The sequence below is a fragment of the Acinonyx jubatus genome, chromosome D1 (assembly GCF_027475565.1).
Source record: "Acinonyx jubatus isolate Ajub_Pintada_27869175 chromosome D1, VMU_Ajub_asm_v1.0, whole genome shotgun sequence".
Classification (NCBI taxonomy): Eukaryota; Metazoa; Chordata; class Mammalia; order Carnivora; family Felidae; genus Acinonyx; species Acinonyx jubatus.
Genome location: NC_069390.1, coordinates 45,273,183 through 45,294,752, shown reverse-complemented (window position 1 = coordinate 45,294,752; position 21,570 = coordinate 45,273,183). Strand labels below are relative to the sequence as shown.

The window sequence follows — 21,570 nt, the reverse complement described above, 5'->3', positions numbered from 1 at the left end:
CCAGGCTCCGAGCTGTCAGCACAGAGCCCGACGCGGGGCTTGAACTCACAAACCGCGAGATCATGACCTGAGCCGAAGTCTGATGCTTAACTGACTGAGCCACCCAGGCGCCCCACAACTGTGGATTCAAAGGAACTAAGACATATCAACAAGTTATAGAGTTTATTTGGATATTAATTCAAATAAACAAAAGGTTAAAACAATTTTAATGACAATCAGGGAAAATAGAAAATAGACAATTATTAGGGGATTATTGTTTTTAGAGATGATAATGGCAAAATGTTTATGTCTTTAAAAGATTTTACCTGTTAGAAATACATAACAAAATGCTATGATGTCTAGGACTTTCTAGGATATTCCAAGAAAACAACAACAACAACAACAACAACAAAAAACTTGATGCAGAGGAGAAATAAGTAAAACAAAATTGACGAATTGTGCCTATTTGTTGAAGCTTGGTGATGGGTACATAGGATTCATTATGCTGCTCTCTATATTTATGTATTGGTTTGAGAATTTCCATGATAAAAAGTAAAAAATAAATTGTAAAAGAGAGCACAAGAAGGAAAAATCGGGTTGTAGAACGATACGTATGTTATAGTTTATGGGTTTTCCCCCCCTTTTAATAAACCAAACAGGACAAAACTCTGTTATACTGTTATCTGGGGTTATATTTGAGAGACGGGATCAAGGAATGGTGTGGGAAGCTGTTTTTTTTTTTTTTTAACAGTATAAACCTGGGGATCTTTTGAATTTGAGATAAGTACATATAACTTGTTACTTTAAAAAAAATGAATAAGACGTCATAATTAAGATATGAGCAAAGCACTGTGGGGGATTGTTTCCTGTGTCCTGGTTAAACATGGCTGCCAAAAACAGGACCTAAAAGCATGAGAGTGAAGGGTGCACCTGAATAACTGGACAGGCTCAGCGTGACCCCCAGCCAACCAATCTGCCATGCCTTGAGGGATTTACAAAGTGATCACACTCTCTGGAAAAGACGGTATTCTTATCTCATCATGTGGAAGCTAAGCAGACTGTCCAGTAGAGTGACCCTGTGATTAGATGCCTAAAAGAAAGTATTTAATCTGTTCATCATGGGTTAAAATACAAATTCTTATAGTTTTGAATTAATCTTTCAAAGCCGGAATAGAAACAGAGTAAAACCTTGGTTTGCGAGCATAATCTGTTGCAGAACCATCTTTGTAATGCAAAGCATTCGCATATCAAAGCAAATTTCAAGAACCATTGGCTCAGTTGTGATCATGTGACATTCGGCATCACGTCGTACTTGTATTGCAAGACATTGCTCGTTTATCAAGTTAAAATTTATTAGAAATGTTTACTCGTCTTGCGATACGCTCGCAGAACAAGTTACTTGCAATCCAAGATTTTACTACTTAGTTATGAAGTGTTGTCAGTTAGTTATTCATTTTCTTCCATGTCAGTGATTGCCTGAGTTGGCCCAATTCCAGGGGGGAAATGGTAGTGGGGGGTGTAAAGGGTGGATATTAGCATCAGTGGGTCTGACACATGGGCTCCTAGCATGCTGGGGTCCACAAACCCATACCTCACACTAGGCACAGTCTGTGGGCACCTTTCACATGAATGTTCTGCTACTTTGGGAATTTTTGTAGATGCATAAGTGTGTTGCATATAATCAGACTCTTCAGATCCTTGCTGAAGTTAGAGGAACATTAGGATGTTATGCAGCAACTGCTGTCACGTGGGGATTTCTAAATCTTTTGATATTAGAAGGGGTTCTCATATGGAGAGAGAATGGGGCCACTGGTCTGGAGTTATGAATTATTCTTTTTAAAAATGTTTTTAATTTAGGGGCACCTGGGTAGCTCAGTTGGTTGGGCGTCCGACTTCAGCCTGGGTCATGATCTCGCAATCTGTGAGTTCGAGCCCCGCGTCAGGCTCTGTGCTGAAAGCTCTGAGCTTGGAGCCAGCTTCAGATTCTGTGTCTCTGTCTCTCTCTGCCCCTTCCCTGTTTATACTCTGTCTCTATCTCTCTCTCTCAAAAATAAATAATTTTTTTTTTTATTAAAAAAATTTTTTTAATTGTAAGTTTTTAAATTTTAGACACAGAGAGAGAGAATGGGGGGAGGGGAAGACGGGGAGAGAGACAGAATCTCAAGCAGACTCCACGCTCAGCATGGAGCCCAACGTGGGGCCCAATCCCACAACTCTGGGACTGTAACCTGAGCTGAGATCAAGAGTTGGATGCTTAGCTGACTGAGACAACGGGACCCTCTGGAGTGATGAATTATTCTTAAGCTGATCTTCAGGGTTGGAATTTGGGTGCTCTTTCCATTTGCTGCTTTTCAAAAACGTAACACTCCAGGCCTATTTCTGCCAGGCTGAAGACACTTGAAGCTGCTGGGGCTCCCTTCTGCTTGCTCCAGGGTACTTTACTTATTACACAACTCCGTTATGGTTCTTGTAACACTGACTGGGTTGGGTGTTTTACTTGTGTCTCCTCCACTATTATTGGCAGGGGGAGGAGAAGTTGGGAGAGATTGAGAACAGAAATTCATTTATTCAACAAACTTACAGGCATCTGCAGGCTCAGGAGCTAGAGAGAGGTAAAGAGATGAACAAGATATACCCCAGGCCATCACAGAGCTCACTGAGTAAGGCAGTGGAGGATAGATGAGCAAATAGACATCACAATACAGTATGAGAAGGTGCTATGGCTTCCATGGGAGAAAAAAGCATCGTTATAACCCAGTTTGTGGAAGCCACAGATACTGGGAACCGATGATGCTTAAACTGTGATTTGAAGAACCAGTTGGAGGTGGCCAAGTTGAAGTGGGGGAGGGAGGGACCAGTAAGTGCAAAGTGCAGAGGAAGAGAGCACAAGCCCAGAGGTGAGAGGCGGAAAGTGGAGAGAGAGGGGACAAATGCGGAGAGGTTGGCAGGGGCTGGGTCACGTGAGCCTTGTGTGCCATGATGAAATCTTTGGACTTAATCTTGAGACCAATGGGAACATATTGCAAGTTTAAAAGCAGAAACCTGACCGAGCAGAGTTGTCTACCTAAATCATGACTTGGGCTAGAGTGTGGATGGTGGCTTGGTGTGTGCAAAACTGGAAGTGGGCAGAGGTATCAGGGGGCTGATTCTTCATGCAGGTAAGGTCCAGGCAGACACCTGAGTGAAGGCTGTCGTCGTTGGGATGGAAAGATAACAAACTGGTGGGACACTGAGGAGGTAGAATGGACCCACTTGGTGCTGGGTTGGACGTGCAAAGGGAGGAATCCAGAGGACTCAGATGATGACCAGATTTCTGGCCTGAGAAATAGGTGGCTATTCCCTGAGAGGATATGGGAGGAGGGAGGGGCTTAGGGAGATACAGTGCAGGATATCAACTCTATTTGAGTGATGTTGTATCTATTCCAGCCTTTCTAAGAGACGCCAGAATCACCAAGGCAGTGAAAGTCTCAAGCCACAGGGGCACCTGATGGCTCAGTTGGTTAAGTGACGGACTTTGGCTCAGGTCATGATCTCACAGTGTGTGGGTTCGAGCCCCACATCGGGCTCTGTGCTGACAGCTCAGAGCCTGGAGACTGCTTCTGGATCCTGTGTCTCCCTTTCTCCCTGCCCCTCACCCACCTGCAGTCTGCCTGTCTCACTCTCTCAAAACTAAATAAACATTAAAAAGAAATTTAAAGGAAGTCTCAATCCACCAAAGAGCATATAAATCTTCCTGCCTTTGGTGAATGGGACTAAATTTTGAACACACATACCAGGAGAGCAATCTGTGCCTGAAGGTCGTACGTGACGACACATTCTTTGGAACAACAACAATGAAGGCAAACTTCTGTGCTTTGCAAAAATGAATACATTTCATTTTCTGAAGGAAAAAAAAATGTGTCATTTAGCAAAACTTCTGCTAAGTAGAGTAGATAATCAATTTGGCTAATACCAGCTTTATGGAAGGACCTAAAAATAATGCAATTGCTGAGCAAAGCTCTATCTTTGGTGGAAAGTCTAAGACTTGGACCCATGGGTTCAAATGCAGGGTTTTCTACTGCCTCACTCTGTGACTCACTAATTTTATAGTTGGGCCAAATTATGTAACGAGAGAGGTTAGGAACAATAATAACCACCTCACAGAGTTGTCGTTCAAGTGATCTGTGAATTGTAATGTTGTAAACATATTATTTTAAGTTGGATGGTGTCACGTGCCTTGTCCCATTTGTTCCTTAGTTATCCACACATTCATATGCTCATTTCATTCGTACAGTCAGAAATACCCACTCTAAGTACACACTATGTGCCACCACTCTGGCAGACCCAGAGGATAAGACATTTATTAAGATGTGGTCCTGGGGTGCCTGGGTGGCTCAGTGGGTTAAGTGTCCTACTTCAGCCCAGGTCATGATCTCACAGTTCATGGGTTCAAGCCCCACATCAGGCTCTGTGCTGATAGCTCAGATCCTGGAGCCTGCTTTGGATTCTGTGTTCCGGCTCTCTCTGCCCCTCCCCAACTCCCACTCTGTCTTTCTCAAAAATAAATAAACATTAAAAAAATTAAAAAGACATGGTCCCTCATAGTCCAGTGAGGATGAGAGATTAAAAACAAAAGCAGGGAAGATAGCAATCAAGTGGGTCAACAATTTAGAAGAGAGGTGAGGAGGCCCTGAACTAGGGGAGGGACAAAGCAGAGATCTGAGACACTGGATGGTAACTTCACTCACATGCAGTGACTCATCAATAGTAGAGGACAAGGGAGAAAGAGTAACCTAGAATGACTCCCAGGTTTCCAGCTTGGGCAAATGGAAAGATAAGACTGGGTGATTTCCTTGGATGGGGTGAAATGGGTCTTGACAAGGGGTGGGAGTAGGAGGTGGTGAAGTCAGTTTGGAGTAAGTTGAGGTTCCTATGGGTATCATCTGATGGTGGGGGAAGGGAAGCGATAGACAGGGATCAGATGCTTAAGGAAGGGTGCAGAGTGGGAATTTAAGGGGACTAAAGTTGAGCTCTGGACAAGACTAATACTGAAATAGTAGACAGAGGAAGGGAAATTCACAGAGACTAAGAAACAACACAGAAGAAAGAGAAAGTAACATCGTGGAGACCGTATGGGAGGAGTGAGTTTCAAGACAGGGGTGGCCACCTGGACCCATGTGATTTGGTAATTTAGAAAGATAACCTTGGAGAGAGGAGTGGCAGTGGATTGGTAGGAGGTGAAGCCACATTTAGTGGTTTTAGGAGTGAGTGGGAAGGTGGGGACAGGAAGTAATGAGAATTCATTTGCGAAGTCTGGTATGATGTGGGTAGAGGTGTGACTGTAGTCTTGCAAAATGAAGGCCCACAGAAGGAAGAATGGAAGGTGAGGAGGAGAGTGGCCCAAGATGGGATTGGGGAAGTAGGCAAGGGCCAGAACATGTAGAGTCCAGAAGGCTACAGGAAGGTGTTTGGATTTTTATTTGTAATGCCCTGGGAATCACTGAAGAGTGTCAAGCAGGAGAATGATGTGATTAGATCCCCCTAGCTGCTCAAAGGATAACAAAGGAAGGGGAAAACTGGGCTTTGAGTTTCTCAAGGTGTAGAAGGTCTATGATGTTGCTCTGGCAGTAGATGGCTAAAGAGAATGGTTCAAGGCCAAGGTCATCAAAGCTGGGAGGCCAAAGGTGTTAGGAGATATATCTACATGGATGTTGATATATCCACAACGGCATCAGGAATTGAGATGGTGAGAGGAAAGGTCTTGGGGTGAAAGAACAGAGAAAGGTAAATCAGTGGAACCAATATTGTGAATATGGGGAAGCCTTGCCTCAGAGCAGTGACTGGGAAGGAGAGGCGTTAATGACCCCATGACTCTGACCACATCTCTCCCTTGCTCAGCTGCTCCAAAATTTCCCTGTTACCCACTGGAGAAAGTTCAAGCATCTTAGCACTTCCCTGCACAAGTTCATCTTGACAGCCTCACCTCCTGCCTCCACCCTCCCCGAGACTCATTGAACTGCTTGAGTTTTCCCATTCACACCTCTCTCCCTTTGCACACACTGTTCCTTTCATCTCAAGTGTCTGTCCCTTCTTCCCACCCTTGCAAGAACCTCTCTTTACCCTTTATGGCTTAGTTCAAATGTCCTGCTTCTATAAACATTTTCTCAAATGCCCCAGCTATTCAGGAAGCTGATATTTATTGAAGATCTGCCATGTGCCAGACTCTGGGCAAGGCACATTCATTTGGCCTGCCCTCTGTGCTGCCCCATCCGAGCTTGCCAGGTCTGCCAACAGCATAGAGACCGGCCCAATGTTAGAGCTTCCAGACTTGGCTCAGTAATCACTGAACCTGAGAACCAGGCTCCATTGGAATTTCATCAACAGGAAGGGCTGGGCAGGTTTCTTCTTATTCCCTTACCTTAACCCAACCTCTGCAACTTCTACAGCTATAAACAACAAAGGACACTTAATACGTGAGATGCGATGGTCTGTGAAGCAATGTTCCTGATTCATTCGGAAGTTATGGTCAGGTATTATTGCGGTACATGCTTCCTATTTTGATTTCTGGGTACCCGTGATACCCATGCCTGTAGCTAGATACCAGATGATTTTTCCCCAAGAGTCATTTGCTTTGCTGTAAGCAGAACGGAAATAACTGAGAGACTCTGTTTGGAGGGCATTCATCTTGGGGCAGAGATTGCATGTTGGGTGACATAAGCACTCGATCGGAGGCCACTACGTAGTCAAAAAATATTTCCCGAGATGAGCACTGGGCCCAGTTCTGAGCTAGACACTGCAGAACAAAGCTAAGCTTGGACCCAGCCTAAGCATCAGTGCTGTTGTGTGAAGAAAACTGCAGCCAATGATGCCCTGGCCTGCACACCCTTTCTCATTTTTTGGCTGCCAGCCTAAGCCTCCTTTTTCTGGAAAGCCTTTGATGGGCCCCAGTAGACATGGTGAGTTGTTTATTCAAAACCATTTTCCCTTACGCATAAACTCTGTTTATATTCTGGATAGCATTGTACACAGCTGATAGATTGCACTTCCCCGTCTCCTTTATACTTAGGGGCGGCTATTAAAATGTAGAAGGAATAGGTTGGGTGAGGTTTCTGGCAAACTGCCTTCAAAGAGGCGACTTAGCAGACAGGTGCCTCCTATTTGCCCTCACTCCTGTTCTCCATTTTCATTTCTGGGCTGCAGGTATGATGGCTGGAGCTTTCACAGCCATTTTGAATGATGAGGTAATCTTGAAGATGTAAGACACGCTAAAAATGACAGAGAAGAAATAGAGGGCCTGGAAACTATTCTAAAAGCCCTGGACTGCCTCCTCCTGGGTGTCTTCATTTCAGAGAAACAAACAAACCTCATTTAATATGAGCCCTTATTTATTCTGCCTGTTCTGTGCAGTTATGCCTAATCCTAACCAATACACCCCCCAGACTGCTTTATCCCTCATATCCTGATTCATGTTCCCTTTTTTGCTTGTTTACTTACTTATTTTGAGAGTGAGAGAGCGACTGTGCCTGCATGTGAGTGGGTGGAGGAGTACAGAGAGAGAGGAGAGAGAGAGAGAGAGAGAGAGAGAGAGACAGTGAGAGTGTCCCAGGCAGGCTCCTTGCTATAAGCGTGGAGCCTGACTCAGGGCTTGATCTCACAACTGTGAGATCATGTCCCGAGCTGAAATCAAGAGTCAGATGCTTAACCAACCGAGCCATCCAGGCACCCCTGATTGATTTCCCTTTATAGCATTTACAACTACCTGACATTTTTATTTGTCTGTGTCCCCCATTAGAATGCAAGCCCCATGAGAATTTCTCATGGTCTAGAACAGTGCCTGGCCCACAGTATATCCTCATTAAAAAGCTGTGGCACTGTTATTGCTGTTGTACATGTCCTTGTGTCATCACACTCATTGTACTTGCAATCACGCCCTTAACATCTATCTTCCCCGCCAGAATCTATACCCATATACACAGGGGGATATTTCTACCTTGCTTTCTGTTGTATCAGCAGCATCTAACTTAGTGCCAGTATATATGTGATCGATAAAAATGCAACAAGTGGAGCAAATTTTTCTTTGCGAGAATCCTGGGCTGGGGTGGCCGGAGAACCAGGCTGGGTTGCCAGGAGTGGTCCCAGTGGGGGAAGCAGTCCAAGTGGGGGTGGGAGCAAGAACTGGACTGTGTCTCCCAGTGATTTGGAGACAATGAAGAAGGTCTCTTGGAAGGATCCTGGGTTGGTTGGCCAAGGGTCTGGAAACAGGATGGAATGAGAGACATGGCAGGTGCCTGATGAGATCTTTCCCCGTGCTCAGCTCCTCACCTGAAGTGAAGTTGCTAAATGCTTGGAATTCTTGATCTTATTGGATTAGTTGTTGAAAATATTGAAGGCCTGCAATTATGGGCACTGTGTGTTGGAACTGAAATAGTTTGAACACAGGAGAGGAGATAGGGAGAAAACAGGAGGAAGGAAGCCATGAGGATCACAGAACTTGGGTGGTAGACTTCAGATGGCCCACTCCCGGTCTTGCCGACCCTAGATCTCAAATCCTGTCCCAAGCCAGTCCAGACACAGAGGATGTGTGTGTTCCAGAAGAGAACCAGTTATAACAAGGCATTCTCTAGTGGAGAGAGTATAGAATTTAGAGTCCGACACACCTGAGTCCCAGGGTCATCGCTGCTAGCTCACTAGCTTCTCGCTGCCTCACAGCTAGTGAGGCTCTTTAGTTTCTGCTTTGGGGCCTCAGTTTTCCTAACGTCAAAACGAAGATGAGACGAGCAAACTCAGGGTTGTGTGAAAATGTGTTCATTCCACAAATGTTTATTGAGCAGCAGCTATATGACAGGCATCGTTCTAATCCCTTAGGCTGTATCAGGAAACAAATCAAAGCTCCCTGACTTTGGACTCTTACCTTCCCAGATGGTGAGGAGTGGGAAGGGAGGAGAGGCAAACATCCAATAGTGAAATAGCGGAGGAACAGAAGATCTGGTACGTTAGACGGCGATAAGCTCCAGGAAATGGAGACATAACGTTCTATCCGGCACTTAGCACGCTGTCTGGCTAGGCACACAGTAGGTACTCCAGGAACTGGTGCTGCTATTATCCTAATTAAGAAAAGATGAAGGGCCTGAGGCAGAATAACAGGCTGTACATTTTTATGAAAACGTGTCTATCTCTTAAACTTCAATCAGAAGTAAGCAGAAAAGTTGCCAGAGAAGGAGAAGAGTAGAAGATTACAAAGTGAAGAAGAAAAAAAAAAAAAAAGACCTGAAATGCTTTCAACTGATGTGTAATCAGCTGCATCTATTCTAATGACCGCTAATTAAACTGTCTCTTGTAGGCTCCCAGAGAACCTCGCTTGCCCAAACAGGTAGACTATGAAATGAACATTATAAGACCTTCAGCGTTTAAACCGAGTTTCATTTTTACCATAACTCAGAGAGCCATTTGGAAAGGTTAGGCCATTTTCTTCTAGCAGGTGGCCTTCACAAGTGACCATTTAAAATACCCATGTGTTTTTAGCTGTATTTTTAAGGAAAAGCGAACGCTATGTCAAGGACATTTCCTCCTCCCTTTCATTCGTGATGCCCTCTTTGGTTGACATAAAGGGATTGTGATCAGAGGTTTGGGCCATTTATTTATTAGTTTGGCTAGCAAACATTTATGTGGTTAATAATAAAAACGAGAGTTAAAAATTCTTCAGTGTGCACCTTTACCCTGTCGCACATTTATGTGCAATGCCTAACTTAATTTTCTCAACAACGTATTGGTAAATATCTTTTACATGACGAAATTGAGGTTTATGGAGATTATGTAACTTCGCATGGTCAAAAAGCTAGTAAGAAGTGGAGCAGGATTCGAATCTGGGTCTGACTGACTACTGAGGGCTTATATTTGACCACTACTATGACTGACAAACCTCACGATAAACCAGGTGAGGAAGGTATAGTTCTGGCCTAGGAAGACCTCGTTATTCAATGAGAGAGACAGATAAGCAAACAAATAATTGTAAGACGGTATGTCACCTTGACACAATAGGCATGCTCTGGGAACCTAGATAAAAAGAACTGCCTACTCAGATCGATTGCACTGGGGAGATTTTTCCAGAAGTGATATTTAAGGTGGGTGTTGATGGATGAGTAGGAGTTTGTCTGGAAGCAAAGGGCAGGGCATGAAGGGAAGAGCATATTGAGCAAGCTTTCTCTGACGCTACAGCCCATGCTTTAAACACTATGCTAGACTAACTACCTCCATTCATGTCATAATTCGTCAGACGTTCACTGAGTATTTTTCTTGTACACTCAGGTTTTTTGGGCGAGAAAAAACAGAAACTGGCTTCAGTTCATATCAATAACCAACCTAGAGAATTCAGGTCTTACAAATGCATGTTCTCCTTGTAGATTCTGCCCTGGGGATTTTGAAATGAGTCATTTAGCTGAACTGCGCCCAAGGAGACAAGAAAGATCTCACCGGTGAGGTGCACGGCTCACTGGGCACTTGTCTGAGTATCCCAGAAACTGCTCACACTGGGCTCCAAGCCCTAAGCTCCTCAGTGAGGTGTCCTGCAAACCCTCCAGACACAAAAAAGTTAGTAACCGGGATCGGTTGACAACAGGGTTGATGCAGAAATCTCAGAACAAGTGGTCAGTGGGAACATAGTGAAAATCACTTGTGTTCTGGACTTGTATTTGTCTGTAGCGAGAGGAAAATGATGGCAATGGGAACCATTTAAGCCTTGTTCCCCCAAGGGGGTGGTTTATTATAATCAAGTCTTTCTGTTCTATGAGAAATGAGCGTGTTTGCATTTCCACTGAGTCTCACCCATCACAGAGCAGAGCTAGGCTCATTACAGATGTTCCTGTACTAAGGGCCGTAATCAAAATGAAAGCCCTTATGTAAATCTTGAAGCGATTGGGCTGGAGATTCGAAAGTCAAACAGGGGCAACATAACTTCTAGCCCAGGTCCAGGAACATAGCTTGTATTCAAGAAGCGTCTGCTGAATGAAGTCAATAAATAACACATTAAATAAATAAAACATAAGGTAACTAGATTGATCTGATCCTCTTTCAGTGTGGACATTTTAATTAAATTAATGGGTGATTTCTGATTACAAAAGCAGAAGGAATGAAACATCTGGAACCAGAGGGACAGCACGTAGGTACAGTGGCCGTGGTGGGAGCATGGAAGTATTTGCCGAGGGGTGGAGGGAGAGATGGCTCGATGAGGCAGGGGAGAGTGGGAGATCCTGGCTCATAATTAAGGAGTTGAGAGCAATGCGAACATTCTTGGGTTTCAGGTAGGGGGTGATTTACGGGACCACTGGCTGCTAGGTGGAGAACTAACAGACTATGGGGAGCAGCAGTTGATGCCTGGAGAGCTGGTTGGGAGATGCCTTCAGGCCCCACTGAGTGACGATGGACTAGGAGGTGATGGAGGAGTTGGGGAGCGGATGGGGGTTCAAGAGTGGGCAGGTGGGACCCACAGGACCTAAGGACAAGGGAGGAATTGTCACTGACTCCTGGGATTTTCACCGGAGCAACTAATGGGTGATGGTGTCATGTACTGAGATGGGGAAGAGAAGGTGACAATGTCTGGAGAGAAAGATCAAGAGGCTGGTCATACACCCACTAATTTTTTTTTTGATCACTTGAGTGACATCCAAATGGAGACTGCAAGCACTGAATATGAGGGTGTAGCCCAGGGAGAAGGTTTAGACTCCAGAGTGTGTGTGTGTGTGTGCATTGTATTAAGCAAAAATAGATTATACTATCATACTGTAGAGCAACCTGTTATTATGATCCAAAATACCACTTGCCCACATTCCTCTGACGACCTGTACAATTTTTCAATTCTTTTGTTTTAATTTTTTTAATGTTTTTATTTATTTTTGAGACAGAGAGAGACAGAGCATGAGCGGGGGAGGGGCAGAGAGAGAGAGGGAGACACAGAATCCGAAGCAGGCTCCAGCCTCCGAGCTGTCAGCACAGAGCCTGACGCGGGGCTCGAACTCACAGACCGTGAGATCATGACCTGAGCCGAAGTCAGACGCCCAACTGACTGAGCCACCCAGGCTCCGCCCCCTTTTTTTTTTAAATTTTTAAAATGCTTTTATTAAATTCTTTTTAATAGCTACATAATATTCCACCATATGAATATACCACTGTTTCCTAATTTAAAATTTTAAATGATGACATATTTGAAAAACAGAAAAGTACAAAACATATAACAGATACCCATGCACCCATCAGCTAGGTTTAATAGATGTTAACCTTTTAAGACATATTAGTCTCAGATCCCTTCATTGGACTTAAAGAAATAAAATAGTTCAGATACAAGTAAACCCCCCGCCCCTCTGCCTCCTTTCCTTTATCCCTTCTCCGGAGCCAATTAACTGCCCCGATGTTGGTATATGGGATTTCTGGGCACATTTTTGTGTACTTGCCAACATGTGTTTGCATCTGTAAATAATATATAATACAGTCTTATTTTAAAACTCACATAAATTGTTTCATGGAGTTGTATATGCCCTTTTGCCATGGCACAGATCACTTCACATTATATGGATGATATTTATCCGTCTTTAAAAAGTCCTCTATTAGTGGACACTTTAATTTTATTTTTCACCTGTGTTCCTCCCACACAAATATAGGGTGGTTTACCTGGATACATAAGCCTGAAGCTCTTCAGCCAGGTGCCATCTGTGAACACTGGCGTGAAAACCACTGCCAAGGTATTTCCTGAGCCTAGCCCTGGAGTGGCGGCCTTGGATATTAACCCGCGGTGCCCGCAGCGGGCCACGCAGAGCAGGTGTTATGTAACGTCACGTTCTGCGAAGAATGCACGCGAAGCTGCTTTGTCATCACGTCAGCTCAGAACAGGAGCAAAGCTGTTGAATGAGAGGCTCAGAGCACAGCCTGGGCTGTTTTCTGGGTTGGGCGTTGATGGAGCTGTTTGCTTCTCTTCATCTTGGCCCTTTTAAACCTTTCTTAATTGCTTGACTCTGGAGCTGACCAGCCAGTTCTTACATCAAACACTCCTCCTGCATCCATAGGGCTTCTCTCCTCCACCTCCTCCTCCTCCTTTTTTTTTTTTTTTTTAATATACACCCAGCACCTCCCAGCTTTAAAAAAAAAACATTTCTGAATGCTTTCAGTCTCAAACAAAGCTTTATAGATTTCTTGGCAGGAAATCCTGAATGGAATTTGCCATTAAACTTTACTAAAGCAACTCTTTAAACAACATGCACGGAACAATCAAACACGTTTAAATGTCAGTCCCCAACAAAAGCATGCATTGTCCCTGGAGAGCCCCGAGTGGCACTAACCTGCTCAGAGCTGGAAGGGTTTACAGAAACGTAACCTATTTCATTTCACGGTTTGCCTGTTGTACGGAACTTTCCACACCCCATCAAAAGTAAGGCTTCCTGATAGCACATTTCAGCAACCTCAGGTAGCTCCTTAATGGGAGACTTCTGCTCCTCTTGGGGCAACGCGACAGCACTCCCCCCCCCCCCCCATTGAGACAGCTTTTTCATAATGACAAAGTCAAACAGAAAGTGTAATTTTGCTCCAACTCTCATTCTCCCCAGCTTCTGGCAAGTCTTAGCTAATATTTATTGAGCACTTATTATGTGCCATGGACTGCTATCTCAAGCATCATGACAGCCCTGGGAGATAGGTATTGCCACTGTGTCCGCTTTCCACGTAGGGGAACTGGGGCGTAGCAAAGTTCATGAACACATTCAGGGTCATAGGGCTTGTGAGAGGGAAGTGCGACTTGAGCTCAAGGAGCTGGACTTCAAAGCTCATGGTCCCAAGTTGCTGGACTGATTTAACGCGTTCTAAAAAGGCTTCCAAATTTTCAAGGAGGTGGGAAAGAGGGCTAACCCCTGATGAGCACCCACAAGGGGCTAACGTTGCACACATGCTCTCGTTTTTTTAAGCCTCTTCACACCTTTAAGAGTACTGTTATCTTCCGTGGTTTATGCGCGTGGAGGTGGAGCCTCCAAGGGCTCTCACCTGCAGAGGACAGTGTCTGGCTTAGGACTGAACCCAGGTTCAGTAGAGAGAACTAGAACTGCCTGACCCTCTAGAAAACGACTGAGCATCTAGAAGGTCTTCAGTAATGCTTTAGATTTATGGGTCTTCGCCCTCTTTGGCTTCTTCTTTCTGATGCAAAGGGTACACATATGGTTCAGTGGGAGAACGTCTGACTCTTCGAGTTTACAAGTTTGTTTAAATAAAGCTTTCATTTATGGCCCAGATATAAAAACCTGCCAATAAATCAAAATGTCTGGCCATCGAAGATAATAAACAAGAAAGCAGCTGGTGGAGAAGACCCTCTGTGACCCCCAGGAGCTCCCCCTGTGACCGTCCAGTCCTTCGGTGCCATTGGAGGGACGCCCAGCATACGCATCGCTAATGTGAGTCAGATATCCACGCACACGTGAAACCATCCTCCTGTCGCCTTAACCTTGGGCCCCCAGGAGCTGGTGCTCTGCAGCATTTTCTCAGAAATTCCCAAACGCATGAGTTCAGAGTCCTCCCCGTGGGTGGCTGGGTACGTGAGCCAAAGTTATGTAAGTTAACCAAACAGAAGAAAGAGACTGTGTGAGCCCAGGTGACGGAATGACACAACCGGTATGGGAGCCGCTGGCCTCGGGTGGCTGGTTGGGCTCCAGCGCAGGTGAGGGAGGCAGATCTCCACCTTTGTTTTCTTCAGGCTCCAGGGCAGTCACCAAGGGAACCTGGTCAAGGGGAACTCTGATCCAGCCAAGCTGTGGGGGAGGCCCTGACCCCTGGCAAGGTCCTGGTGAACTCTCGGAAGAGGAGGAGGGCGGGGGGGGGGGGGGGGCGGAGGGGGGGGAAGGGGGGGGAGGAGGTCCCCTAGGCAGCGGGTGGGGCCACCAAAGAGGTCGCAGCCTCCTCTTTCCACACGCAGGGAGGACAGGTCCTGTGTTGTTGGAGTCTCCAGGGCTGGCGCGGCGGCGGTCGGGAGGAGAGATGGGGAAGGAGGGGCAGGTGAAGGAAAGAATCTGTTCCAGCTCCGGAGTGGGCTAGGAAATGTTGCTGGAAGTGCAAAGAGAGGGAGTTTGTGCAATCAAGACTGCTCTCGTCATGTTTCGGAGGTGTGGATGTCCGGAATAAAAACACTCAGAGGAAGAAGCGGCCCCGCGTAGTGTGTTTCACATTGCTGTGGAAACAAGCCCTCAATGGCTCCCACTGTCTTCACCCAAGAAGCGGACCTGGCAGCCAGAGCGTCTTTTAGAGGCTACCGAACCCCGAATACACTCGACACGCTTTTTCTGGCGTGTGGGCACTAGCAGCGAGTCCCGCTCCCGCTTTCCTTTACCTCCCCCCCACCCCCCACAAGAGCTGAATACAGACTACTCTTGAATTCCAGCACACAAGCCCTGTTGAGGGCGTTGAGCAGAGTGAGAGCCCCCGTGGAAGGGGGGAGGCATTTGGACAGCACATAAAAGCTGAGCTGACCCAGTTCTAAGATTCTCATTTTGCCAAGTACAGACTCAAGTCTCCCTCTTCCCCAGCAGCCGCGAGACACTCAAGACGTAGATGTCTTAAAGCAACTGCCTCCGAGACCTTTTCAGTCCACAGGAGGTGAGATTTTTCTACTTTTAAAAATCTGACACACAAAGCCAAGCACACAAGTGCCCACTGAGTTATGAAGTCAAACGTTTCAGGATTCGAATAGGGCTGCCTGGGCCCCTTGTGGCTATTACAGAAAACTCCCAATTCCTGTACAGAGAAAGGGAAGTTCATCTTGACCAGGGGTCTGGGAAGCAGGCAGGCTCCAAGCAAGATGATGTCTTAGGAGAGAATGTTAGTGCTTGCTGGCCCCCAGGCTGTCTTTTTCAAGTGTTTATAGGGCTTTGAACCTCAGGAGAAGGAAGCCATTCAAGGGTGAGGCCAGGGTAGTTCTCATTTCTTTTTCCCTTGGGGGGGGGGGGGGAGGGAAGAGGGGGCAGTATTTTTACTGCTCTTTAAAAAGCAGTGCGAAGCCTGCTTGGGATTCTCTCTCTCTCCCTCTCTCTCTCCCTCTCTCTCTCTCGCTCTGCCCCTCCCCTGCTTGTTCTCTCTGTCTCTCTCAAAATAAATAAATAAACTTAAAAAAAAAATACTCTTGATTAGACATTCGGGAACACGTTTCATGGTTGCTATTTTCCAGAAAAGGTCAGGCCCACCACCTGAACCCACTGACCAACCTCAGCATGGCCACGAGCGAGGCGGTCAGCACTGTTGCCTCCTGACGTGGGCTAAAGGGACACACGGAGCACCACCTCAAAGAACCATCGTCAAAAAACCCAAAGCAGTCAAATGTTGAATGCCAATTTCTACTTGGGGGTGGGAAGCGGGGTACGGGGAGGGGGTTAAGCAAAGTTAAATTTTACCACAAGGAGACAAATAGACTAGTTTAAAATGGGGGACGTTCTCAGGACAATGGATCTACTTCTTTCAAAGCGTTGGCATGAAACATCAAGGAGACACTTGGGAAAGAGAAACTCCCTAGCTTAAAAAGGTTTAAGAGACATAACCACCAAATGCAGCGTGAGGGGCTGGAATTGTGATTCAAGCGTACCAATTGTTTAAAAATAAAAATTAATGGGGCGCCTGGGTGGCTTGGTCGGTTAAGCGTCCGACTTCAGCTCAGGTCATGATCTCACAGTCCGTGAGTTCGAGCCCCACGTCGGGCTCTGTGCTGACAGCTCAGAGCCTGCAGCCTGCTTCGGATTCTGTGTCTCCCTCTCTCTCTGCTCCTCCCCTGTTCATGCTCTGTCTCTCTCTGTCTCAAAAATAAATAAACGTTAAAAAAATTAAAAATAAAAATTAAGAAGGAAAAAAGAAGACCGAGAAATTTGAATATGGATTTGGTGTTAGGTGATACCAGGAGATTGTTGTCAAGCTCATTGGTATATAAAGATGGTCCTGTGTCTAGATTGAAAAAACAAAACAAAGCCCAGTTAAAAAAAAAAAAATACATACTGGGGTGGGGAGTGAAATAACAGGAAGTCAGGAATTGCATTAGAAAAAAAAAAAAAAGATGAAGCCAATGCAGCAAAATCTTGCTAATTGTCAGGTACATGGGTTCATTATACTGGTTTTTTCTACTAGGTTATTATGCAATTATACCACTGTAATTGTATGTTCAAAATTTTTCATTAAAATGTTAAGAAATTAAAAAAAAAATGGGGCAGAAACTCCTAAAGCAGAAGAGTCAGGTTTTCCCTTGATCTTGTTATTCTTCCTTTTCTAGCTGCGGTCAACTTGGGCAACGGAACTCTCTGGGGCCTTTTCAACCGCGCCAGAACTGGACCGTGACCTTCACTGGCTCAATGACAATTTACCGTCTTTAGGATTTTCATTTATTCTCTTTACATACTGGGTCTGAAAACAACTAGAAGGAAGCCTTTAAGCCTTGGGTTGTGCTAGACACTTTCATAAGGTCGGGGCGGGGCAGGAGGAAGAGGGGAGGACGATCCTGGTGGGGCGAAGGGCAAGCAGACCGACCAGGCTTGGTGCCCTTGTGAGGCTTACACGGGGTGCTCCAGGCAGCGTGTCAGGGACTGGCTTAGAAACCCGCGGGGTTGAGTGCTGGGTGTTGTATGGAAACCAATTTGACAAAAAATTTCATATATTTAAAAAAAAAAGAAATGCAAAAACAAAAACAAAAACACACACACACAAGAAACCCGCAGAGAAGAGGAGGGGAAAACAGCGCAAAAGACAAAAGCAAAACCAGGTAGCTGGGAGATGGTGGGAAAACACTGACTTTGACTGAAGGGTTGGCTTGGACGACTTGACCTCTCTGGGCTTCAGGAACTTCACCCCCCCCCACCCTCCCAGCGTGGCACCGGTAAAAATCCCTCCCCGACAGCTACTCAGGGAAGAGGAATCGGGTCTGAGTGTAGAAAGCAAATATTTATTGAGAATCTCCTCTGTGCCAGGTGCTGTTATAGGTAACAGCAACACAGGGATTAATAAAATAAGAGTTTTGCCTTTGAGAAACTTATTTCCGCGTGTACTTGGCCATGCTGACGAAGTGAGTGAGGATATAGAAACGAACTAAAAAAACAAACGTGTTGAAAGCCTGCTGTGTGACGGTCACCTTGTCCTGTGTTCTGTTACCTCATTTTAACCTCGCGAGGACACTCCAAGGTGTTGTTCGCTTTACAAAGGAGGAAACTGGCCCAGAGACGCTCACCACGTTTGCCAAAACCACGCAGCTCGTACGGAGTTTAGGATGTGAAATCTCCCCAGACCTCCAATCCTCTCTCCTTCTCCATGGTTAGAAGCCAGCCATCTGGAGTGTTCTCATCTTTCCACAGCCAAACCGCAGACCTGTCCATACCAGCATCTAGCCTGTCCTTTCCCCTCTTGTTCAATGGAGAAAGCGTGCTTCTCGGTATCACACGGATTCTGGATCCCAGAACTTCTCTTGGATCTGTTTGTAGGTATGGATTATCTTCTTTCACTCCTGCTACTCCACCTGGGGCTTTTCCACCAGATCCTTCCCATCAGCGCTCGACACTCAAGCCCCACAATGCCTTTCTAGCTCTCGTGCTATCCCTCTGTTCCCTTCCACAGGGACGCTTCTTGAAAGAATTGTCTGCAACCACGGTGTCCTCTGTTTGCTTCCTCACTTCCGGTTCCTCTGACCCAGTCCCTTCCCCTTGCTGCCTGTATTTCTCCAGCAAAGCCGCTCCTGCCAAGTTCAAATGGCCCCGTGATTCCCAATCCATTCTTGTGTGTGTGTGTGTGTGTGTGTGTGTTTTCTTTCTATATTCTTAAAAATTGCTCTTTGTAGAGAGGGATCACACTGCTAAATGTTGTTGCCACCCAGGTAATTGTATCTTAAATTTAAAGAACACTGAGCTTTTATTTTATTTATTTTATTTTTTATTTGTAAAGTTTATTTTTATTTATTTTGAGAGAGAGAGAGAGAGAGAGAGAGAGAGAGACCGACTGGGGTAGGGGTGGAGAGCGAGGGAGACAGAATTCCCAAGTAGGCTCCATGCTGTTAGCACAGAGTCAGATGCGGAGCTCAGACTCATGAACCGTGAGACTGTGACCTGAGCTGAAGTCTAGAATCGGTCGCTTAACCAACTGAGCCACCCAGGTGCCCCACCACCAAACTTTTTTAAACCATGGTTATTGAAAGGTAATTCACATACTTGAAAATTCACCCATTTAAAGTGTATGGTTCAATTGTTTTCAGGATATTCACAGAATTGGGTAACCATCACCACAGCCTTTAGACACCACAGAGTTTAGACACTTTTACTGCCCCCAGATAAACCCTTCAGCTATTAGTAAGGGCTCCCCCTCTCTCCCCTAGTCCTTGGCAACCACCAATCCACCTTCTGTCTCTAGAGATTTGCCTGTTCTCGACGTTTCATATAGATGGAATCATACAATAGGTGGTCTTTTATGACATGTTTCTTTTACTTAGCTTGACGTTTGCAAGGGCCATCCGTGTTGCAGCCTGAATTGGTGTTTCATTCTCTCCCACTGTGTGGATACACCCCTTTTTGTTCATCTGTTCGTTAGTTCATGGACATTTGCGTACTGGTCACCCTTCAGCTATTATGAATAATGCTGCTATTGACATTTATGTAACACTTTTGATATGGACTTGGGCTTTCATTTCTTTCGGTCATACCTGTAAAAAGGGAATTGTTGAGTCACATCGCGACTGCACGGCTGTTCTCCAAAGGAGCTGTGCCAGGTTGCATGTCACTGGCCATGTATGAGGGCGCCAATGTCTGCACATCTTCCCTAACACTTGTTATTGTCTGTCTTTGGTCTTTGGTCTTTAGCCATAGCTTTTCTTTGTCTATTATGATATTAGCATTTTTGAATAATTCAGCCCCTCTTCCCTTGGTGTTACTCGGACAGTCTTCGTTTTAGGTTTATCTGATGTTTCCCCATGAGTAGATTCTGGTGACATGTCACGGGCCAGAACACTGCAGAGATAGTACTGTGTCCTTCTTAGGGTGTCACATCTGGAGCCTCATGATGTCTGTCTGTACCTCTTGGTGGCGCTAATTTTGGTCATCCGGTTGAGGTGTTGTTCAGTTCTCCACTCTATAATTACTATTTGTTTTTCTTCTTTGCAATTAATGGACGTGTGTGCGGAAACCCTTTAAGATCGCGCAGATATTCTGCTCTTAGTCAAAATTTCCCCTAGATTTTCCTTCCATCGATGGCTCTTGCCTAATTCTATCTTTATCAGGATGGTTGCCAAGTGAGCATTTTCCAGCTACTGCCCTCCCTCTATATTTAGCAGCTGGTTCTTGGCATTAGGTTGTAAGCTAGATTTCTCCCTTACCCATTGATTGATTGCTTGATTGATTGTAAGACCGTATGAATTTCTATTTTTCCTAATGCTTTATAATTCATTACTGTACTTCACTGATTTGGCCGGTGGGAGTTTCTCTACTCTGTCTCCTTTGTCCTTGTGACAAACCCCAATCCTTCTCTCTTTCTCAGCTCCATCAAGGCATAATTGACTAAATTGTAAGATATTTCAAGTGTACACCATGGTGATTTGCTAAACATATATACATCAGGAAAGGATTTCCAGCATCTAGTTAATTAATATATCCATCATGTCACATGTGCATCCGTCCGTATTTGTATGCTCTTTCTTCTCTTGTGAAAACCCTGGATCTGTACATCAATCCATCCCCTCACTTCTCAATCTTACAATCATATACACTGGTTTCAGAAGGGCTTCCCCTGTACCATTACAATAAGCAAACCTACAAAAACGAGTTTGAGATTTGTTTATAATTCTTAAAATTCATAGAAGTGTGTAATGCGTATCATGAGAAATCTGAAAAATATCCTAGGGACTCAGAAACTTTCAATAAAAATCTCTTATAAGCCTGAAATACAAGCTCAGTTCTTGGATTGGAGTTGGATTTGGGGGTATTTTCTTTCTAAGGTGGAAAGGCAACTGTAATTTCCTGAGAGTAGCCTTTAATTGAAGACATGTTTGCAAATCCACTGTGTGATCCCAGAACTCATTCAAATAGGCATTTGCGCTCAATATGTCTCAGGTTTGGCCTTGTCGGAGCATGCCAACAGACAGCAGAATCACCAGCTACATTTTGCTAAGAGAGATTGTGCCAAACTGATGCACTTGACCGCCCGAGGAAACAACTCCCTGCTCTTCCAGGTGAGATTGAAACCTGCTTACCTTCTTCTTTCTTCAAAAAATCCACAGAAGCATCAAAAATTGTCTTAAATTAGACCCAGGCCAATCTGGAGATAAGCTCCATCCCTGTCTACTCCCCCTCATTATTCCATAATCACCAGTTTGCATTTTTTGACTCACTTCCTTTATCATCAATCCCTCTACATTTGTTGACTTCTGGCCTCGACAACAGGAATGCTTACAATGAAGAAAAGACTTAGTGCTGTGAACTAGAAGAGGAGACCCTCCCAATCTAGACAGTACAGATTGGAATGGAGTTGAGAGTTCAGGGGCCTAATAAGTTCCTTTCCTCCTTTCTCACCCATGTAATATACTAGTTGAGAGATAGGAGTCAAGCAGATGGAAATTGACATCTCTTTATTAATGATATATCT

At 45.1% G+C, this 21,570-nt stretch overlaps 1 long non-coding RNA gene across 3 annotated transcripts in view; it reads left to right on the top strand.

Moving 5' to 3' along the window:
• LOC113603469 (uncharacterized) overlaps window positions 1–21,570 on the top strand; it is a 60,992-nt gene that overhangs the window by 13,259 nt on the left and 26,163 nt on the right. For 2 of the 3 annotated variants that reach the window (XR_003425067.2, XR_003425066.2), the window contains exons 1-2: window positions 17,417–18,428; window positions 21,039–21,157. This is a non-coding gene — a long non-coding RNA (uncharacterized LOC113603469). Of the gene's footprint in view, window positions 1–17,416; window positions 18,429–21,038; window positions 21,158–21,570 lie in introns of those variants that run through there. The other variant, XR_008290458.1, reaches the window with a different exon arrangement.